Genomic DNA, 13,297 nt, shown 5'->3' on the forward strand with positions numbered 1-13,297 from the left:
TTTTCTGAATGAACAGAAAATGAATCTGCAGATATTTTTATAATCAAATAATCATTTATGTCAAAACACCAAAGCACTTCATAGTTCCAGCTCTTCAAATCTGAGGATTTTCTGCTTTTCTTTGTCTTAAATCATAGTAAACTGAACATATTTGGATTTGGGGGTTGTTGGTTTTACAAATCAGCCAATTTGAAAATGTCAGTTTGGCCTTGGAGGAATCAAGGAAATAAAGGGGAAATTAATGGAATATGAAAATAATAATGAGTGACACCATTCTTCATGTCGTTGAGAGTTTTGTTTGCTTGAGATTCTGAGAAATTCAATTAAGACAATTTGGAGAAATTATTTAAATATTTTTAGTTGTGGATTTATGTTTTTCTGTGATTAAATATGCCTGTCTGAGGTGGATTTATGTGATAAGAACTTTTTGAAACATTTTAACATATTTATTAACGTCTAAAACTTTGTTTTTTGTGTCACACATGTAATAATGTCCAAAGGCAGCGAACATGTTTCCAAACAACAGAGAAAGTTCATCACTGAGTAAAAGATTTACCTCATAATACTGGAATGATCTCATCTGAATGAATGCAAGTTAAATATTTCTTTGAGACAAAGCTGAAAAAATTCCCTCCAGTTTTCATCCTCGCAGCCGAGTATCATGACATTTACATCATCAGTGCTGAACACGTGTCTGCAGGCTGCAGGACGTTTGTGGGGGAGTTGTTTCCAGAGAAGGGAGTGACTTCAGTGTTGTGAAAGTGGTTTGATGACATAAACCTGCAGAGGAGTTACATCACACCACTGTGGTCTACTGACTGAGTCTTCCTCGTGAGATGCGTCAGGGCCTGTCTTCATTCAGCTTAGTGTCGGATCATTAATTGTTATTGTAAAGGTACATGGTGTTATTTTTAAAGCTTATTACACAGACATAGTGTTTCTGCTGTCTCAGTGTGGATTAATCTGCTTAAATAAAGCTTAAAAAGTATATCTCAAAAATACTTTTGTAAAATATTGGAGGCTCAAAGTCTTAAATACCTCAAAACTTTCTACATATGCTGAGGACTTTGCAGTGAATACTCAGGTAGAGACAAACTTCTCACAGACACTAAAAACAACATAAAGGCAGCTTATTGTGACCTGTACTTAGTAGTGCTGCACTATTACACTAAATGTTAACGCAACACAGCCAAGTGAAATATCCAGATTGCAGAAATTACAGTTTTATTTATGAAGGAAAACTGCGTGCAGACAGCAGCAGCCTGCTGCAGAGATGTCCTGACCTACAGATGTTGTTCTCCAGATGTCACAGAACATGTTTGTTTGGTACAGAACACAACAAATATCACATCATCATGATTTTAGCTTTTTTTTTTTTTCCAGTGCAAATAAAAGACCTCATATTTACGATTATTGTGAGGTGGCGACCTCTAGTGGCTGTAGTCGGGTGGATGGATGAGTCAGACGTCTTATTTTAACTTTAGTTCCTCAGTTAAAATGTCTGAAAAGATTTTCAGAAATTCACAAATAAACCCTTTTTAGTTAATTTAAGTTATAAATTAACTTAAGTAATGTACTGAACTGACATACGTAACTTAAATTAATTACAAACCGTGATCTGTCTCTTTCACCCAGGAGACCGGTGTTTCTGTCCCGTGTATGGCGGTAAATTTTATGCATTTTCCTTCACTGATGGTTGAAAACACTAAGAATTGATTAATCCTTAATTGATAATCAATAAGATACAAAATGCACAGTTTTGTCTCTTTTTTTCTCATTTTAAGTTAAAGTTTATTCAACAAATGACTCAGACTAAACAATGTTAAATGAGGTGCTGTTACTGAAATTTCTAGACTATCAATTAATGATTCATCAATACATTTTCAGTGGTTATTATTAACATCCCTGGTTTTGTGTAAGAGCAACACTGACGTATTTAACTAACAGTAACTTACTTAACTAACATCACAAACATAATGTAACTTAACTGACATATGTAACTTATGTAACTAACAGACTGATTTTAAACCAGATCATGATTTTTTCCCAAATTTAACCAAATGTTTCACAGCGTCAATCATGTGACAACGAAGGTCTATTCTGTGGTTTAAAAATGAGGACATGTTGTATATGAAGCTGAAGGACAGACTGTTGTTGGAGAAGCTTATAGTTTTTATAATAAAATAAGATGCTGTCTGGGACAATAGTCAACTAAACCTTAGTTAGGAGTCGGGCTGAATAATTAATCTGAATTTTATCAAAATCACAAACTGCTGCAATTTTCAGGCATGTGTTTGTCAAAATACCATTTTAAATGAAAGATTGTGATGCTGCAGAGGTGTGACCAACACATCATTCTCTAAACTTCAAAAAACATACTTTTTTTCAGTTCAGATCCCTGAAAAATATAATGATCCTTTCCTCTCTCGCAGTTACAACATCAGTCAAAATAATTGCAATTAGACATTTTTTTCAAAACGGCTGAGCGCAGTGAGGAGCAGCCTTGACGCTGTCCGTCATCAGTCTACACCTGAGCAGCAGACTGTGACTCTTCTTCATCCCGTCCAGGTGCTCTTGAGCAGGGCAGGAGGGGGTTCAGAGCCCCGTCAGTGCTGCCTGGATGCATGGAGTTGATTGGACGAGGCCTCATTAGTCCGTGTCTCTCTCTCAGATTTCACTTATGAATTCTGAGCTCGTTGTCTCTCTGCATGCGGCGTGTTGCTGTTGTTGTGTGGAAATCCCCACAGTTCCAGTAATGTGTTGTCATTAAGCCAAAAACAAGCAGCAGATTTTCTCAGTTCCTTTAAGATCGGAGTTTCGGCTCTCTGGGTTTTGTGTAAATTGAAAGGTGAAATCATGAGATTTTGTGATAAACATTTTTTAATGATTTGGCACAGCGTGTGAGAAAAGGCTCATGTCTGAATAAAGGAAATGAAGTGTTAATCCTCTACAGCTGTTATGACTGTTGGTCATGTCAAGTGGGTTTTCATAATACATATCTAACTGTGTGCTGTCAACTCTGGCTCAGCCTGCCAGGATTTCTTTCATATAGCAAACAGATCAGTGCATCAGGTGTTTCATTTTAAAGATAAAACGCGCAGCGACTCATCTGGTCGGCTGCTGGCGTGCCTGTCTTTGAACGCCATCTTTAGCCATAAGCCGGTAGCTAATGGCCAACTGTTGTGCAGAAATAATGGGCTGAGAAACGGCCGAAACCAGCTGAGATTGAAAGTTCATTTTAGACCTTGAGAGCTGCAGTTTCACCACAACTTTGGATCTTATCACACGATTTTTCTCAGGAGATGAAGGCTGCCCGGTTATCATGAAGCTATGAATGAAAGATGAACGTTTAATCTCATCTTTTAAGGCAAACAGACAAAAAAAAAAAATCCACTCAGGCTGCAACTGACGATTATTTTCATTTCAAACTGATATTTTCAAACTGCTTCAAGGACCAAAATCCAAATGTATTCAGTTCACTGTGATTTAAGACAAAGAAAAGCAGAAAATCCTCAAATTTTAGACGTTGGAACCCTAAAGTGTTTTGGTCCTTTTGTTTAAAGAGTGATTATTTTGTTATAAAAATAGCTGCAGATTCATTTTCTGTTAATCTACTAATTGATACATAGACAGATCTTGCAACTATCGATTATTTTCATTGTTGATCAATCTGTTGATAATGTTCTCTTAATCAATCAGTTTTTGACAGGAATCAGTGTTTCCCAAAGCCCAGGATGACGTCCTCAAATGTCTTGTTTCAAAATATTTGCTGACATTTAAGAAGCTGGAATCTGAACTCAAACTGATTAATCAATTATTGAAATAAATTTTCATCAATTATCAAAGTTAATTAAATGATCTGCGGTCCGTGACTCCAACTCCATCTGCAGAGGAGGGTTGTGTGCTTAGTAGGAAATCTGTGTATGTTCAGGCTCAGGTTTCCACCCAGCTCACTGATGATGTAAATAACGAGTAAACTCCCAAGTTTCTGGGAAAAACACTGAACTTTACAACCTTTATAGGTCAGAGCTGGTTTCTGTCAACTCCAGAGAATATCTTTAATACGTGACGTTCCCTTTAGCTGCTACATGTTCCACCTTCTCTCTGCGTCTGTCTGATGTAGGGCAGGTAGTGGACAGCAGAAAATTAGAGCTTGTTTGATGAAAACAGCTGGAAACTCTGGACAGTGAATGTGCTGCAAAACCAAAAGGAGGAGCCAAAAGAGGCTGAAAGACGTCAGAGCGCCGCAGAGTTGGTGGGATTGACTGACGCTTTCTCCTCTGATTTGAGTTATTAAAGGTTATTAAAGTGAACTAAAACAAAATAAAACAACTAAAACTAGGTGTGAAAAAAACATTTTAGTTAACTGAAAAAAGTGGACGTACAAAACAAAGTCAAACATTTTATCAACACAACAAGCATGAAGAGGCCCTGCACTGAAAAAAGAAAATGTAGTTTTTCCCAAATCAGCTTCACAAGTAAGTTTTAATAATCTGATTGCTTTCAAATCAACTGTTTGCACTGATGTTACTTAAGTTTACATTTTTACAACTCAATTATTTGTTTCACCTAAAAGTAAAATATTACTCCTTCACATCCTGACAGTCTGGTTCATCGTTAGTTTATAGTTAGTAAGCATGATGTAATGTTAGCTTGACTTAACGATATCTGGTTTGGTTCAGTCAGTTTACGAAAACAATCTATATCAACGTTATTAAGATAGGCCTTTATTTTGAAATTCCCATGGCATGCCTGTGTCACAAAATTGTCAAGTCATATTGACTTAACTGACTTAAAGTCACGCCGTGGCAGACTTCAGTAAATGTCATATCGTCTAAAGAATCGATAGAACATTGTGTCATGATTAAACTGATTTACATTATTTAATCACAAAATATAATTTTGTCGTGCATCAGAGCAAGAAAAAAAAAGGGTAAAAATCAGAGAAAGACGTTGTCAGACTTATGATGTGTTCACTTCTAGGTTCAGAGAACGAGCTGTTATTCAAGATGTTATAATCCACAAAAGTAGACTGCCATAACTAGAGCATAAAGAAAGCTGCATGACGCTGAAACTAATAAAAAATAAGTAAAACTAAACATTTTTAAACAGTAAAAACTAAACTGAAACAAGCAAACCCACTCTGGAAACTAACTGAGACTAAACAGAAAACAAAATGAAAATAAAACTAATGAAAAATACAAAACTATTGCAGCTGTGATTTGATTCATTGTTGATTTAAAAATATTTATGAGCCGAGCTGTAATGGAAAAACAAGAAAATTCATATTCAGAACCGCCACAAAAAGACTGAAACAAATCAGGGAATATTGTTCTGTGATTTAAATTGTTGGCTCTACTTTTTGTCTCCGTCCTGCAGCTTCAGCTCCGTCCTGCTGACTGTCAGTGTAAACAAGGATCCCGTCTTTGACCTGATTGATTAAATTCAGGTTAAGACAAAACAGTGAGACAGACAGGCAGACAGACAGACAGCTAGACACCCCTTCACTACAGCCACTTAAGAAGAAAACCCACAAAGCTAATTAATTAGGGCCGACTGGCTCATTTGCATGTTTTGTAAGCACTAATTAAGATATGCAAAATATCCAGATGAGCGCCGCAGCCTAAATATATTTTAAGCGACTCGTCGGCGCAGAGGTATGGACGGGAAAATCGATGGAGGCCACGTCCTTCACCGCCGCATTAATCTGAGGCTTCCCTGCGTCAGAGTCAGGAAGCGCAGGACGAACGGGGATTCGTCTCGGTGACTTTGGCACCTAAATACTAAGATGGCACACAGTGACAGAGAGCGGAGACAGCTGGATGCAAAACAGGACATATAGACAGGAGAGGACACGCCGGGACAGCCGAGACTCACCTGCAGCTCATTTGTTCTCTTTCAGACATAAAAAATACAACTTTTCATCATTTTGTTTGGTTGTTTGTGCATATTGAGCCTAAAAAAAAGAATAAATCAGGGTTCCAGATGCTCCTCTAAGTTTTAAAACCTGTTTTACAACTAAAGGGTCAGTTCACTGTAATGACATGAAAATAAAGTAAAACACAGGCAGTTATATCTCTGGTGGTTCACAGTGAATCTGTGGATTATTCAGGTTTAGTGTGACATGAAACGACAGACAGACAGACAGCAAAAGTAGAAGAACTAGATATTACAAGGGAACATTACTGACAGAGAAGACAGTGTTGTTTATAGTGAAAGTCTGATGACTGCATGAAAGAGACAAACACAGCACCAGAATTATGAAAAGTATAATTAAACTGTTTAAATTTCCAAATAATTATGTCTGATTTGTGACTGTTTCATATAATGAGAATTTGGAATAAACAAACATTAAACACAAATAAATTAAAACTTAATATTTTTGTTTATTTAGTCTGTGATAATTGAGTTCCTCATTTAAATCAAAAGTTTCACAGTTTTAGACAGATGTAGTTTTTGTACAGCAGCTTGAGTTTAAACATTTACCATCCAAAAACTAAGACCTCTTATGTTCAGTGAGAAAAAGAACAAAACATTTTAACATTTTTACACCCAGAAAAAAAATTGTGACACAACCAAACACAATTAAATGTAATGTAACAATCAGAGATCTCAAAGTCAAAACTATTTACATCCCTAAATTCCACAGACACGGACACATTTAGACTTAAAAGCGGTAGGCTGCTGTTCATTTCGATTCGGACCTGACGTTGCAGCCCGCCGTCGCCACCGGAGCTGCAGAGATTCGAAAGGAACTCAGCGGTGCCACAAGGGATGTGACTTTATGCAAATAACCCCTGACCGTTGGCCATGGGAGAGCCAATCACGCATGGCCTCCAGGACAGATTCACGGCCTCAACAACAGCGTTTCCATCCAAATGAAGCACAAACAAGTAAATCGGCAAGAACATACATGGATGCTTGTTTCTGTCCTGTTATGATGCTGTGTGATAATTGGGAGTTGGTTTATTGAGATGAGCAGTAGGTGGCGCCAACTCTCCTGTTAGAAAAGCATCATACCACTGCAGAGGAAGAGGGCGCAACAAGATAACATAATTAAAAGAGAGCCAGTCAAACCTCAAATGTTGAAAAAGAAAGTAGAAAACAGGAAGAAAACCAGATATTTCTGTAAGTTTCGTGTTTTAACATGAGGATGATTCAGGTTTCAGATCTGTGTGGAGCCGCAAGGAAACAGCTGAGCAGTCAGTGAGTTAAATGTTTGCTACGTCAGAACTAATTAAAAAAGTGTTTCCATCGTGTGAGAGAGTGCAGAAACTTGCCTGCCTGGACGTTACTGTTGTGTCGAAACAGTCTGAATAAGTAAAAATAGAAAACAACTCAAGAAACAATGTCTGCAATAAGAAATGAACAACTTCTTCGTCCAATCAGAGCAGAGGGCTGTGCGAAGGCTGGGACAGTTTGGATTTTGTCTTTCCCTGGTGACAAAGGGGATGGTGATTTACTGCGTCTGCCTTAATAATTAACCGTGTTTTATTGGATGTTATTGAAACACAGTGTTGTGCAGCTCATTTAGGGAGTAGGTCAGTGTGTAATGTGTGTGTGCGGCGTGTAAATGAGAGAGGCTGAGAGTGACGGTGCTGCTCACATGTAAACTTCGCAGTCACTTTGTCAGTGTGGCAGTGAATGTGACAGGATTAATTAATCGATTAATGGAGAAAATAATCAATAGTGACAATAATTGTTGAATTTGCAGTCCAACTTAGGCGTATTAATAGATGGCCCTTCAAAATAAAACTTGCAGTGTTGGCAGTAATGAGCTCAACCCCACAGTATGCATCGCATGACCGCGGTATTGCGGTAATGCCATTATTGTGAGAGCTCTATTCTCAGCACAACACACACACACACACACACACACACAGACACACACACACACACACACACACACACACAGAGAACCAGAGATTTATGAGAGGCCAGAGACCGACGACTGCTCAGTATGCAGCCTTAGAGTCTCTCAGCAGAGTGATGTACAGCAAAGTACAAACATTCACTGCTGGGTTTATCTGTAATAGTTGTGTAGTGATGATCACCTCTGGGCCTCAGGAGCGCGCACACACACATACACACACACACACACACACACACACACACACACACACACACACACACACACACACACACACACAGAGTCCCAGGGCAGAGCTGGTTGGTATCAAGTTGGTGATGGATGGAGGATGAGGTCAGTCCTGAGGGGGATCCAGACTCTCTGGAAAAGACCTGTTGTTCTCTCTGTGTGTGTCTCTGCCTGCTGCGCTGCAATCCTCTGATGATCTCATCCACTCACTCACAGAGCCTCAGCAACACACACACACACACACACACACACACACACACACACACCTACACACCACATGCACTCATCACATCCCGGGGAAAACACTGCTGGTGATTCCCTCTTAAAGGAGCTTCATAGCGTTTAGATGTCGATCGTTGACCTGAATAAACTTCACGAAGCATCAGTTCAGGATTTCAAATCCAAACAGAATCATTTTGAAAAACAAATCGAACGTGTTTCTTCGTTACTGACTCGTGTTTCAAAGGGTGTCAGGTTCTGTGAACGCTGCTTGTGATTGGTTGGATTTAGAAAATGATTGTGAGCTCTGCAAAGTCAAGCTGGACTCCTGGAGGATGGTGTTTAAAATATCATTCAGACAAACTGAAATGCTGTTGTTTTATGTTTAACACCCTGAAATAAATGCTGCAAATTGGCTTTGTAGTTTGGCCTGTTTTGTTGGTGGCCTGCTCAGGTGGCAGGACACCCCCCCCCGGTGTACCGAGGCCGTGAGTCCAGCTGTGGGTTCAACTCCTGTCTGTGGCCCTTTGCTGCACCCCGTCCCCTGACTCACTCTTTCCTTTTCCTGTCTTCACTCTGACTTAAAATAAAGGGAAACCACCACCAAAATAGGTATACATTAACAATAAAGTATAAAATGTGTCCCACATCCTGTGGTGAAAGTGACGGGGGAATTCCCCTGGTTTTACTTTTTGTTGTTGCTTCCTTTTCTAGATGTTTTCGGTGCTCAAAGGTGAGGAGGTCAACATGTCAATTATACAACACAGTCTCACTTCCAACTCATCAAATACGGCACAAAAAGCAACGTCAGGGGTTGAAAAATGAAGCCAGCTTAACGGTGCAAAAAACTGCAGTTCCTCAGATGGCCACTTGAGGCTCCAGATGTGAGTCAGTCCTCACAGACCTTCATATTAAAATGTCCAACTTTACAGCAGAAATAAACAGCCTGGTTTGAAAACTAGTTTTCTTTCTCTATATTTAATTTCCCTGTTCATGACAACTGAATATTTATAAAAACTTTATTAAGGCTTAAAGTTATGCAAAAGTTAGTGATGTTAAAATAAAGGAATACATCTTTCTTGGTTAGGTTAGGAACATATTAAGATTTGGGTTAAAATAAGCATATTATCCAGCTGACTGGCAAGAGTACTGACTACATTTTTTAAACAATGAATTAATAACTGTAAAGTAAAGTAACCCTCACAAAATCTGTCTGTCACATCTGTTTTCATTAATGCTGAAAGGTTCACGCAGGTTTTGGAGCGACATATGCTGCCATCCAGACGACGTCTTTTTTCAGAGATGTCCCTGCTTATTTCAGCGAGACGATGCCAAGACACATTGTGGACGTGTTCCAACAGCGTGTCTTCGTAGTAAAAGATTTCAGGTACTAGACTGACCTGCCTGCAGTCCAGACCTGTCTCCCATTGAAAAAGTGTGGTGCATTATGAAGCACAAAATACGACAACAGAGACCAAACAGGACTGTTGAAGTCGTAGTGTTGTTTTAGGCACACCTAAATGGAATTCAGCCCTCATTAATGTTATTAATTACACCTTTGACAATTGTCAAAGTGTCTGCTTCAACAAATGGTCAGTTAGGCGTTTTTTGTTTTGTTTTTTTCATTGTGTATTTTTTTAGAGCTGTTAGACTTTTTGGTTTCAGATGAAATCGTGAGCTGACTGAGATTTGATGAGTCATAAACTCTTTGCTGAAAGAATTTAAATTGGAATTGAATCAGGCCTATTGTTGGATTAAATTTAACAAATCTGCTGGTGGAACCAAGTAATCTACAGTCTGATGGGATTTGCAGACTAACTTCAATTTCAAAAACTACAACAATAATGTGGAGGCAGAAATTACTTTGATGAACTGATTTGTTAATATATTTATATGATGCAAGTTTCCTTGTTTGTTACCACATATCTATTTATTTACTTAACTTATTGTCACTTATTTAATTTACTGTTTCTGACTGAAATTCATTTGTCCTGTTTCAAGAACATAATATTGATTTCACATTTTCTCTGTTGTACATCAAAACCAAACATGACGAAGGAAACAGATGCAGCAGATGTTTTCATGTTAAAAGCAGATTTACTGCGTGGACCTTTCAACATAAAACAACTCGACTTTCTTTAGTTTTCTAATGTTATTTCATTTGATGAATAATAGTTTGTTAGAGCATTGATCCACACAGCAGAAAAAAAAACTGCTGAATGTCGCTTGTAGTGAAGGTTGACTCTGTGTGTGTGTGTGTGTGTGTGTGTGTGTGTGTGTGTGTGTGTGTGTGTCCTCTAACGTAAGACATTGCCTTAAGTTAAGGTTAAAGTTGAGGATTAATTGAAGTCGATGAAAACCTGAGCACAGCACTAAAATAATGCAAAGTGTGTGTACAAAAGGGTCACACACACTCAAACCCAAGGACTGCAGATGTTACACACACACACACACACACACACACACACACACACACACACATTTTCCAGGTAATCCTTTGTCTCTCTGTCTTTCTTTTACTGATTACTGGATTTAAAGGCTCTTTAGTCTTTAATGTGTAATCTACATTCGCTGCTCTGATTGGTCAGTTATTCTCCACTGAGTCCAAAGGACGTCTTTTTTTTTTTTTTTTACGTCCTGTCACACGTTGAAAAGACAGGAGCAGGAATGAAGGTTTTTATGGCGTCTTCTGAATGTTTCATTTTGACATCCACAGGAGGGTTAAGCCTTAAATTAGCACATAAAACACACTTACTCTCTCTGTATCTAATAACAACAAGAAATACATTGTTAATAAATTAAACAAATTTCTTATTTATTACAAATTAAAATGCACGTATAGCATTTTTTTTTTCTTCTGGCAGAAAACTGGTGGCAGGGCTTGATTGACATTAACTATGAAGCTCACTTAATGCTACATTAACAGAGGCTTCATTATGCAGCTAACAGCAAGTTTACAACATGTTGTGTGATAAAAGCACAGCACTTAAATCAAACATCGTTCAACATGAGCTTTCAGTTTCGATAATCAAATCAAAAGGCAGAATCTGAGGTTTTCTCATTGTGTTTTTTTTCTCCTCTCCTGCTTATATCTGCGGGGAATTTATTCAAATTTGGCACAAATGTTCAACCAAGGATGAACTCCAAAGGTCAAAGGTCATCATTGAGACATCATCAGGGTCGGGTACCAAAGTTGCTACTTCTAAGGGTACCGATCTCATTATGTCGGTTCTGCTGGGAACTGATTAATGTTAACTGAATTGGTGCCAAATTTCAGGACCTGACGGTCAGATGTCAGTGATGGGACATCGACATCTTCAGGTGATTATTTCACCCGTTGGATAAGTAGTTGGACTTTTTCACTGTCTTGGTTGGCTTAGCATTTTTTCATTTGTTCAAATGTGAACGGTATCCAACCCAAGATAATAAACTGCTGGCTGTTACTCAACGTCATAACTCAGGAAAAGACGAGGAGATTGAGACCATATTTCACATTTGGTCAGATGGTTGATTGATGACACTGTTCTTGGCTGCCCACCATGAAACTGTGATGATTGTCCAGTTTGGAAAAAATATCTAATTGCACATATTTTGACGGATATTTCACTTGCGATATGATTTTCAATATTAGAGGTACATCATTGTCCTTATTTTGATTGCAAAACATGTTAAAATGATGAAGGTGTGATTTCTTTTTTTTTTTTTTTGCAAGAATCTGAACCAAATGAAGATGTTTTTTTTAAAGTCTGCAGGACATGATATCTTTGCCTCACAACATTCATTCATTTTATCACATTTCACCTTTAACAAATATTGCACATCCTGTGATAAGAAAATTTCAGACTGCCATAATAAATTTGATTAATTTTGCAGCCCTCTTGTAAAGATGTTTCACTGTGCAGCAACATCTGTATTTGAAGGATTGTAGTCGACCAGCAGCTCATTGGTTCTGCTGATGCTGAGCTTCAGGTGGTTGTTGTTGCACCATGTGATGGAGCTTCATCCTCTGTCCTCCTCTGTAAAAATAGTCTCTACGTGAAGACAGCATGTTTCTCTGGACATTATTCACTGAAATCATTGTGATACGTTCAAGTGATACATTGAAGGAGTGATTTTTTTGGGGACGGTGTTTCGTCCGTCTCAGGTGACTTCAGGTAACGTGACAGGCAGCAACAAAAGAGGTCAAAGTTGAATCTTGTAGAAGTTTAGACACAAAGCCAGGATTTTTTTTTTCCACTCCCGCCGCGAGAAGACGACGGCCAACACGAGCACAGAGACACTCTGCTGCGTCTCCGTCTGTCTGTCTCATTGTCTTTCTCTGTCTGTCTGTCTCAGTCTTTGTTTTTCCCGTCTCTCTCTCTCTCTCTCTCTCTCTGTCTTTGTCGCTTCCTCCCCTCTCCATTTTTTTGGCACATGTTGCCACGGTAACCACTGCCTCTTTTTTTGGCCAAGTTGTAGTGGTGCAGTTTTTAAGGCCCATACTGGGTTCCACCACTCCTTCATTTACGCACACACACACCACCGCGCAACCAAACACACCCTCTAACACCCCCTGTTCACTCACTCACACACACATCATCATCATCAACACATCTACGTACTCTGGCTGCATCCGTCTCTCTCTCTCACACACACACACACACACTGTCACACCTACACACATGTACAGTAGGTCCGATTTGTCTTTGATTTCTCGCACACTTTCACACACACACACACACACACACACACACTCACTCCGCCTCTCTGCTTCCAGATTCCACGGGAGATTACCCAGAGTGCCGCTGGCCTGAGGATCATTCAGGAGGGAGACAGAACAAGGAGGACACGCGGTGATTGGAGGAGGAGGTGGAGCCTCAGAAAGACCTCAGAAAGAAAGACCCTCCCCCCGTGGAAGTACAGTAAGTAGCAGCTTTTATCATCTTCCTGTTACACTTCGTACAAGCTATCAGAAGAGCTAAGGGCTTTTATTTAGAAATA

The 13,297-nt window shown here is 39.0% G+C and overlaps 1 protein-coding gene across 2 annotated transcripts in view; it reads left to right on the forward strand.

Moving 5' to 3' along the window:
* LOC146313557 (zinc fingers and homeoboxes protein 2-like) overlaps positions 1-13,297 on the forward strand; it is a 150,345-nt gene that overhangs the window by 38,977 nt on the left and 98,071 nt on the right. For both annotated transcript variants that reach the window (XM_084739736.1, XM_084739737.1), the window contains exon 2: positions 13,074-13,218. The gene's annotated coding sequence lies outside the window, so the exon portion shown is untranslated. The remainder of the gene's footprint in view (positions 1-13,073; positions 13,219-13,297) is intronic.

Source organism: Lutjanus erythropterus, chromosome 16 (assembly GCF_056507025.1).
Source record: "Lutjanus erythropterus isolate fLutEry1 chromosome 16, fLutEry1.hap2, whole genome shotgun sequence".
Classification (NCBI taxonomy): domain Eukaryota; kingdom Metazoa; phylum Chordata; class Actinopteri; order Lutjaniformes; family Lutjanidae; genus Lutjanus; species Lutjanus erythropterus.